This window comes from Mandrillus leucophaeus, unplaced genomic scaffold (assembly GCF_000951045.1).
Source record: "Mandrillus leucophaeus isolate KB7577 unplaced genomic scaffold, Mleu.le_1.0 Scaffold811, whole genome shotgun sequence".
NCBI classification, from domain to species: Eukaryota; Metazoa; Chordata; class Mammalia; order Primates; family Cercopithecidae; genus Mandrillus; species Mandrillus leucophaeus.
Window position 1 is genome coordinate 436,893 of NW_012108820.1, and position 9,847 is coordinate 446,739.

At 39.5% G+C, this 9,847-nt stretch overlaps 1 protein-coding gene across 4 annotated transcripts in view; it reads right to left on the reverse strand.

Annotated features, from left to right (window-relative positions):
• The window catches only part of HMGB1 (high mobility group box 1), a 170,622-nt gene that overhangs the window by 143,384 nt on the left and 17,391 nt on the right, over nucleotides 1-9,847 (reverse strand). The window lies entirely within an intron of this gene.

The window sequence follows — 9,847 nt, forward strand, 5'->3', positions numbered from 1 at the left end:
ACTAGAACTCTGAAATTGGGAATGAGCAGGACTGGCTGAAAATGCTTCTTGCACCTGATATAAATCTTGAAGAAGAATGCTTTAAATAGATACGAAAGGAGAGAGATGGGCAGTGAGAGGAGACCACCCTAAGTAATCAGAGATTACTTAGGTTGGTTACTCAGGCTGGTCTCTGAATCTGATTATAAATGAAATAGAGATTACTTGGAACAAAGGGCTGTAAGGTAGCACTGTCCAACAGCACTTTCTATGATGAAAGTGTTCGGTATCTGCACTGTCCAATAAGGTGTAGCTGCTAGCACATGTGGCCACTGAGTATTTGGAATGTAGCTAGTACAACTGAGAGGCTGAATTTTAAATTTAAGCCCAAGCTAGTCTAAACTCCTGGGCTCAAGTGATCCACCTGTCTTGGCCTCCCCGCAAAGTGCTGGGATTACAGGTGTGAGTCACCACGCCCAGCCTAAACTTAAATTTAAATAATCATATGCAGGTAGTGGCTACCATACTGCACATGCAACTGTAAGATGTGAAAGTCAGACGTGAGCAAAGAAATGACAAGCCGTTCAAGGATGAAATTCAAGGTTGAAATGATCTGAACTTCTGTGTCTCCTCAAATTCGTATGTTGAAATCTTAATCCCCAATGCAACAGTATTAAGAATTTGGGGCTTTAGGAGGTAATTTGGGTTTGAGGGTGGAGCCCTCATGAATGGGATGAGCACCTGAGGTAGCCTCTTTGACCCTCCCACCATGTGAGGACACACCACGAAGGCACCATGTTGGAAGCAGAGAGTGCGCACTCACCAGACACTGAATCTGCCACATCCTGATCTTGGGCTTCCCAGCCTACAGAACTGTGAGCAATAAATGTCTGCTGTTTATAAATGACCCAGTATAAAGTATTTTGTTATAGCAGCCTGAATAGACTACAACAAAGGTGGACTAAGGCAGGAAGCAGGTTAGAAAAGGAGGAAGAGCCTTTTTTTTTTTTTTTGAGACAAAGACAAAGCCTCACTTTGCTGTCCAGGCTGGAGTACAATGGCAAGATCTTGGCTCACTACAACCTCCGCCTCCCGGGTTCAAGCAATTCTCCTGTCTCAGCCTCCCAATAGCTGGGATTACAGGCATGCACCATTACACCCAGCTAATTTTTTGTATTTTTAGTAGAGACGGGGTTTCACCATGTTGGCCAGGCTAGTCTTGAACTCTTGACCTTAAATGAACCACCTGCCTCAGCCTCCCAAAGTGCTGGGATTACAGGTGTGAACCACCGTACCCGGCCGACGCAGAATCCTTTTACAGATAAGCCTGTTCAAGGTTGAATCATATAAAATGTATGATATCCAGTGAGTCTTGATATAAAAAAGAAATACCTGGCAATTTTATATACTATATTGTGCTAAGGAATTTTAAGCACTCTACATTCTGCTCTCTAAGCTCTGTAAAGACCACCAGGGAATTCTTTTTTTCTTTTTGAACAGGGTCTTGCTCTGTCAGCCAGCCTGGAGTGCAGCGGCGCAATCTTGGCTCACTGCGACCTCTGCCTCTCGGGCTCAGCGATTCTCCCACCTCAGCCTCCCGAGTGGTTGGGACCACAGGCGCGTGCCACTACATCCAGCTAATTTTTTGTAGAGATGGTGTTTTGCCATGTTGCCCAGGCTGGTCTTGAACTCCTGCGCTAATCGATCCTCTCACCTTGGCCCACCACGCATGCCCAGTCACAACAGGGGTTTTAAAATGTAAGACAACCTAGTCAACTCTTACTCTATATTAACAATATAGACAACAAATAACCTCTAAGTAATCTCTATTTCATTTATAATCAGATTCAGAGCTTCCCTTGTGCTTTATAATACTGTCCTATTGTGGGTGGCGCAATAACTAAGGTAATCTGAAAGACCAGTTATATTATATGCTATAATTTACTGCATTTCAATTGCATGGGAGAAAGCAACTGTGTTATTTCCTCTCAATTTTAACAGAAGGAAAATTGTCAAAATTAGCTTATTTAGAATGTCCTATCAGAATTATTTTGATTAAAATATATTTTTAGTCAATAAAATACTTCTCTTTGGTCAATACTTGCCAATATAGAAGTAAATAATATCGTCACAAAATTAAAAAAAAAAAAAATTTCCCCATATTACATTCTTGGGTCTTCTTGAATTCCTTTCTGTTATCTAGGTGCTTTCAAAAGTCATATTTCTGACAATATGAAATCACAGCTCCTTTTCTTTGGCATATTTAGTTACTGTATTAAGAAAATGTATAACACAGAATTTAGAATGGATAACTATTATATTTTCTTTATTCTTATATTGAGAATGACATGAAAATTACCAGTCTTCCCAGGTAATACAATTTAAGTTGAAGAACATCTACATAGTACAACCAATACCCATTCCCCTGTGTTATGTTTGGAAAAAAATAGAAGTACCTTTAGTAGTACTCTTAGAAATTATCCCAGGTTCAGCATATTGGTGTTTTATTTCCAGGTTTAAGTTACAGTATTTTGGGCATCCCAAGTTTAATGAACTATTCCCTGCAGAAACCAGACAAATGAAGTTGTGGCTTGGAATATGGTAGTCTTCAGATAAAATGATCTGGTTAAGACTTTGCTAAAGGTCGTAAAGCATCTTTCTTAAATCTAAAGAAAGTAGGAACAAAGCCACAACTAGGATCATAGCATCAGAAGATGCAAAGTTGCTTTGTCTTCAAACTAAAAAAGCATTTTCCATTTTAAAATAATTTTACTATTTACCTGTAATACTGTTGGAAATGATGAAAAAAATAATTTAAAATTTAGTGCTTTAAAAAAAAAAAAGCGAATCCTTAGGACATTTCATATAGTGCAAAACAACAGTTCAAGAATTCAAGCATCGAAAGAAATAACCTCTTATCCACCAGTCTCTGAAAAGGATTGCCTGTACTAAACTATTCAGTATGGCTTAGTCATTTTTAATGCACCAGAATAGGTAAACATGCCAAGCACCAGCCGGAGTTTTTTTGCAGACAGATGTGACTCTTACAGGAACAACAGGGATTTCCCACTTTGGGCAGAAAGTAGCATTTAGGTATTCCCCCTCCAGTGCAGTTACAGACCATCCCCCCGCCCCCCAGCCCCCCACAGAAGCTGCTCCTGTCCTCTGTGGCATGTCAGCATCTGATTATCTTTTGATAAACACTGTGGCATATTAAGTCTCTGTTATGCCCTTCTTTGTATTCCCAGGTTCCACCTCAATGTCAGGATAATAAGAATTTAGTAATGTTTGTTGAATAAATGTAGCAGAAGTTGAAAGAAAATCCTGTTTCTACAGAAAGATATCACTGACTTTTTGGGGAGGCAGAGTTCATGATGAAGCTAAAGAAAGCCACCTAAGTTCACCTCAACGCCAAGACATTTCTCGATTTTGGAAAATCCAGTTGTTGAACCACCATCTACAGAAACGTGAAAGACTGAAAACTATCGTACTCTAAACATTTTCTAGGAAGTTGATTCTATAACACATTTTTGGTTTTTCGATTTGGCTTCTAATAATTCTTTCAAAGTTTGTGTGACCTAAATTTTGTTTTACATTGATCCTTTGAATGGAATACTGTTTCCACATTTTAGAACATTTAAAAAGATATCTACAACCTGAGTCTAATCAGAAAAAAAAAATCAGACAGATCCAAAATGTAGAACATTCTACTAAAAAAGGAGTGGGGAGAGGTCTTTATTCTTCCAAAAATATCAATGCCATAAAAGACAAAGAACGGCTATGGAAATGTTACAGATTGAAAGAGACTAAAGTTAAATGCAAGAAGGGAAAAAATGGCATATAGGACAGTATTGAATTGACTGACAAAATTGGATTACAATAGTAAAGTATCAATGTTAAACTAGCTGAAGTTGCTAACTGTATTTCTTAGGAATTATTCACCTAAGAAATTAGGCACACAGATATGATGTATGTAAGCTACCCTTAAATGGTTTAGGAAAAAATGTGTGTATATTCATTAACATGAATCTACACACACGTGTATTAGCGGAAGAGAGAAAGGCACACATGTGCGTAAGTGATAAAGCAAATGAGATGAAATCTTTATTTTTAAATTTAATTTTTTAAGTTTCAGCTTTTTAAAATTTTAGATTCAGGGGATACATGTGCAGGTTATTACATGGGTATATAGTATGAAGCTGAGGTATTGGACCGCTAATGTTCTTGTTGCCCGAACAGTGAACACAGTACCCAGCAGGTATTTTTTCAGCCTTTGCCCCCTCCCTCCTGCCCTCCGTCCCTGCTTCTGGAGTCCCCAGTGTCTACTGTTCCCATCTTTATGTCCATGTGTACCCAAGGCTTATCTCCCACTTACAAGTGAGAACATGTAATATTTAGTTTTCTGGTTCTGTGTTAGTTCAGTTAGGATAATTGCCTCCAGTTACATTCATGTTACTGCAAAGGATTTGATTTCATTCTTTTTAATGGCTGTGTAGTATTCCATGTTATATATGTAACACATTTTCTTTATCCACTCATCAGTTAATGGGCACTTACATTGCTTTCATGTGTTTGCTATTATGAATGGTGCTGCTCATCTTTAGAGTGGTTTACCATACACGACTTAGCCTGAAGTTACATATACTTTCCTTAGCCATCAGATGCTCCAAATGCAAAAATGTCTCACCACAGTCACAGAATCATAGAATCCTAAAGTTACCTGGGGTTTCTGAAAATCTTATGGGAACAACACATGAGAATTAAGGTTTGAGAAAGTGATTTATCAATGGACAAAACCAGCAAGACTTCAGTTTAGAACTTGTAGCGGAGCTGTGACTACAACCTGTTGAAATAGGCAATGTAGAAACCCAGACCAAAGCACATTCTCTACAACTTTACTGTGCAAGTATGCTTAGATACTCCTTAGCAAACAGCAGGCCCTGAGTAAATTCTTTCAGAACTGAATACGAAAAGGATACAGAATGGAATACACTAACAATGATGCAAGATGTGCTCATTTCTGTATTGGAAATGAATTAATTCCGATCCATCTGTAATTTATTATTGCTCCATGATTAATGGAAGGCATAGGAAAGATGACTGGAATCGTGTAACTGGTACAAACAAGTATGACACTTGATTGAACCTCATTACACTGCAATTGAATATTATAAAGTATGTGGGTGAACAAATACTGGGTCGGTCAGTGGACCTACATTATAATACTGGTTCTGCTCCCAGATAGCTATACGATTTGAATGACTTCTTTATACTTTCATAGTTTCTCTGTTCTTGTCTGTAAAACAAAGGCCTAGAAGATATTATGGGTTGGATTATGTCCCTTCCAAAAGATGCTGAAGTCCTAAACTGCAATACTTGTGAATGTGACTTTATTTGGAAATAGGGTCTTTGCAAGTGATAAAGATGAGGTCATGGAGTGACCTAATCCAATATGACCAGTGTCCTTATTTAAAAAAGGAAATCTGGATACACACACACAAGGAGAATATCACATGAACATGAAGGCAGAGATCGGGGTGATACACCTACAAGCCAAGGGACACCAGAGGTTTTCAGCAAATCACCAGAAGTTAGGAAAAGACATGGGACAGATTCTCACAGTCCTCAGAAGAAACCCACCATGTCAATACATCATTTTGGACTTGTAGTGTTCAGAACCATGAGACAATAAATTTTTGTTGTTCAAATAAATTTTCGTGGTACTTTGTTACAGCAATCCTAGCAAACTAATACAAATGAGCTCTTAACACTGGGCTAAAAGAGGATGATTCTATGAAACGCTACAAATGTTTGGGAAGATTTCTCATATTCAACTGTTTACAGTATACCACAAGCCTGTCAGTTGAAAATACAAACAAACCCTCATAATCCTCTATACTTATATGCAAGGAATAGCACACTTTTTCTGCAAAAGGTCAGATAGTAAACATTTTCGGCTTTCGGAGACAAACAAGGTCTCTGGTACGTTTCTTTTTAACAACTGTTTAAAAATGTAAAAATCACTTTTATCCCAAAGGACTGCAAGAACAGACCTCAGGCCACATTTGACCCATAGCCTGACCCCTGGTGTGTAGGGTTAACAAGCCTCCTTTCCCTTGGGCTCCTTTTTTTTCAGCGTTCCAAGCCAAAGGAAACTATCCTTTTCAAATCCTTTTCTCTCCTAAGTGGGACACCTTACACCAGCCCAGGCATGCTTCCGATAGTCTTAGAGTAGCTGTCCCTTCCTCAGATTACTGTCTAATTGTCCAGAAGTTAGTAACTTTTTCCATTTTTCCTTCAATTCCTTTCCATTAAGAAGGCATGCACCAGCAAATTACTTGTGACTATCAATGACATACTCTCAGAAGCACCAGCGTCCCTGCGCTGTTTCTAAACCCGTTCTAATAGACACATACCGCAAGGTTATCTTGCTTTCTCCTCTCACAAAATGACTTACATCTAGAGATTTAAATAATTAAGGTACTTTTCATAACTACCAGGTACAGTAGATCTGATAATGGCAGAGCTAAGCACATATACAGAAAGTAGGGCAATGGCCAGACACTCATTTTAAAGCAATGTTACAAGATCGTCACTGTTGCTTTTCATTTTTCTAAATGTGGCCACTGCTGTTTTCTCACTAAAGGAAATGTTTTATGTAAAGTGAATAACAGCACCTGGCATAAAATAAGTGCTCAATAAATGTTAAGGCCCTCTCTCCTTCTTTAACTGGCCTCCTCATTTTTTACAGAGTGAAATAGAAAAACAACATGGAAGATTATCCTGTTGCTTAGGAAAAATAACTAAAGCTTTCTAGAGAGAATACACCTGAAAATATAGGAAGTGAGGGTAAAAGGGCCAGCTCTAGCTGGCCTATATGCATGTATGTTGGAACAGGACAGAATAGTGTAGGGTAGGGTAAAGAGGACAGAGAAATGGAAGGAAAGGGGCTATAGCCTTGGTGGCAAAATAAAGGATAAGAAGACTCTTTTAAAATGGTCTGTTTCAAATGCTGGGTTGTGCAACTTAATTTGATTACTTTATGAGAAACAGCATCTATAATCCATCCCTGATTTTTCTACAACAAAAATTTATTATTTATTTTATATATTTGTGTGTAGATCTTTTACATACAACATGTACACATGTATATTTATATATGTATATATTATACATGTATATACATATATTATATATGTGTATATACATATACAATACATTGTACGTGTCTGTATGTGTATATATAATTTTTTTTTTTTTTTTTTTTTTTGAGACGGAGTCTCACTCTGTCGCCCAGGCTGGAGTGCAGTGGCCGGATCTCAGCTCACTGCAAGCTCTGCCTCCCGGGTTTAGGCCATTCTCCTGCCTCAGCCTCCCGAGTAGCTGGGACTACAGGTGCCCACCACCTCGCCCGGCTAGTTTTTTGTATTTTTTTAGTAGAGACGGGGTTTCACCGTGTTAGCCAGGATGATCTCGATCTCCTGACCTCGTGATCCGCCCGTCTCGGTCTCCCAAAGTGCTGGGATTACAGGCTTGAGCCACCGCGCCCGGCCTATAATTTTTTTAAAAGAATGGGGTCTCACTATGTTGCCCAGGCTGGACTTGAACTCCTGGGCTCAAGCAATTCTCCACCTCAGCCTCCCAAGTAGCAACAAACAGTTTTGGTTTTGAAAAAATAACAAATGTTAAACACCCATGTGGAAGGGTCGGTACTGGGCCCTGTGTTAGTTTGCTTGGGCTGCCATAACATAACAGTATAGGCCAGGCACAGTGGCTCATGCCTGTAATCCCTGCACTTTACGAGGTCGAGGTGGGTGGATTACCTGAGGTCAGGAGTTTGAGACCAGTCTGACCAACATGGAGAAACCCCGTCTCTACTAAAAATACAAAATTAGCCATGTGTGGTAGCACATGCCTGTAATCCCAGCTACTTGGGAGGCTGAGCCAGGAGAATTACTTGAACCTGGGAGGCGAAGGTTGCGTGAGTTGAGATTAGGCCATTGTACTCCAGCCTGGGCAACAAGAACGAAACTCTGTCTCAAAAACAAAAAAAGCCCCAATAACACTACAGACTGGGTAGCTGGACCAACAGAAATGTATTTTCTCACAGTTCTGGAGGCTGGAAGTCTAGGATAAAGTTGTTGGCTGGTTTGGTTTCTCTGAGGCCTCTCTCCTTAACTTGCAGACGGCTGCTTTCTTGAAATGTCCTCACATGGCTGTCCCTCTGTCTGTTTCTGGTGTCTCCCCATGTATCCACATTTCCTCTTCTTATCAAGATACTAGTCATGTTGGATTAGGGTCCACCACAAAGACCTCATTTAAACTTAATCACCTTTTTATGGCCCTGTGTCCAAATACAGTCACATTCCGAGGTCCAGGGGATTAGGGCTTCAACATATGAATTGGGGGTGGGGCACAACTCAGCCCGTAACAGGCCTAGACCTTAATTTGTCAACACTCCAGTTGGATTTATAGTATAGTAACTGCATCTGTGCTCATCTAAATGTCATACCCAAATGAAATAACATAGCATGATGATCTGAATTTATTAAAAGGCATTTTTTTCCTATAGAAACCCAAATCTATAAATTATATACAAACTGTGGTGAGTTACTTGATACCTTGCCAGGATTCATCTATGGTGGTAGATAGACCACAAAGATCACCACTGAAAGATCCTTTTCCTAATCATAGTTTCCTCACTGGCTTGCCACAAAACCTAAAATTCTTCTACTCTATTCTTTCATTGGCATTTTATTTCCCCTGAAAATGTAAATAATCTCTGGGAGAGCAATCTATTAAGTGATCATCAGCCACTAACACCTTAGGGTAGAACAGCTCAGATCACAGTCTTAAAATAAATTCCATCAGTATGAAATTTTCTTTATTACTGCTCTATTACTGGAATGTTAAATCACTGTCTCCTTTAATAATTCTGGTGTAGGTCATTCAAATTTTGTTTAAGATAATGAGACAAATAGCAGGTATAAAAACATTTCCTCATCTAATAGAGCAACCTGAGAACAGTAACAAGAACGTGATGAAATGAACATTTTTGAGTACCTGCTAGGAATCAAGTATTCGCTAGATATTTTAGAAATCATCTCAATTCAATCCTAAAAATTATTCTGTATAATAGTATAGGTTGAGTATCCCTAATCCAAAAATCTGAAAATTTTTTTTTTTTTCTGAGATGGAGTTTCGCTCTTGTTGCCCAAGCTGCAGTGCAATGGCGCAATCTTGACTCACTGCAACCTCCGCCTCCCGGGTTCAAGTGATTAGGGATACTCAACTGGCTAAACACAATGCAAATATTTCAAAATCTGAAAAACTCCAAATCTGAAACACTTCTGGTCCCAAACATTTCAGGCAAGGGACACTCAAGTTGTATTAATCCCATTTTACAGAAGAAGAAACAGGCTCAGATAAATGAACATCTCAGAGCTTGTTGATGGCAAAGGAGAGACTGAAACCCCACCTGGTCCTGTGGCTTACCTGCTGGGGCCCTGTGGTCAAACTACTAGTACTGAGTTTTGGTGTCCTCACTTTAAAAATGAGGGTAATAAGGTACCTACCTGCTTGTTACAGCATTGTGGTGAGGCTGAAATGAATTAATCCACATACATTATAGTGTGATAGAATGCAGCAGAAATGACGACGTGTGACTAAGACTAGTCCTTAAGAGACCTGCAGTTTTCGCTTTTGCCCTCTTGGAACACTCCTGTTGCCATGTTAAAACACCTCTGGGGAGACTATGGATGGAGAGAGCAAACTCGGAGCAGGGGGGTGAACAGGACGTGCACATGTACGAGCATACAAGCCAGGTGACACCTGCACCACGGCCTCAGACATGTCACCGGGGACACCC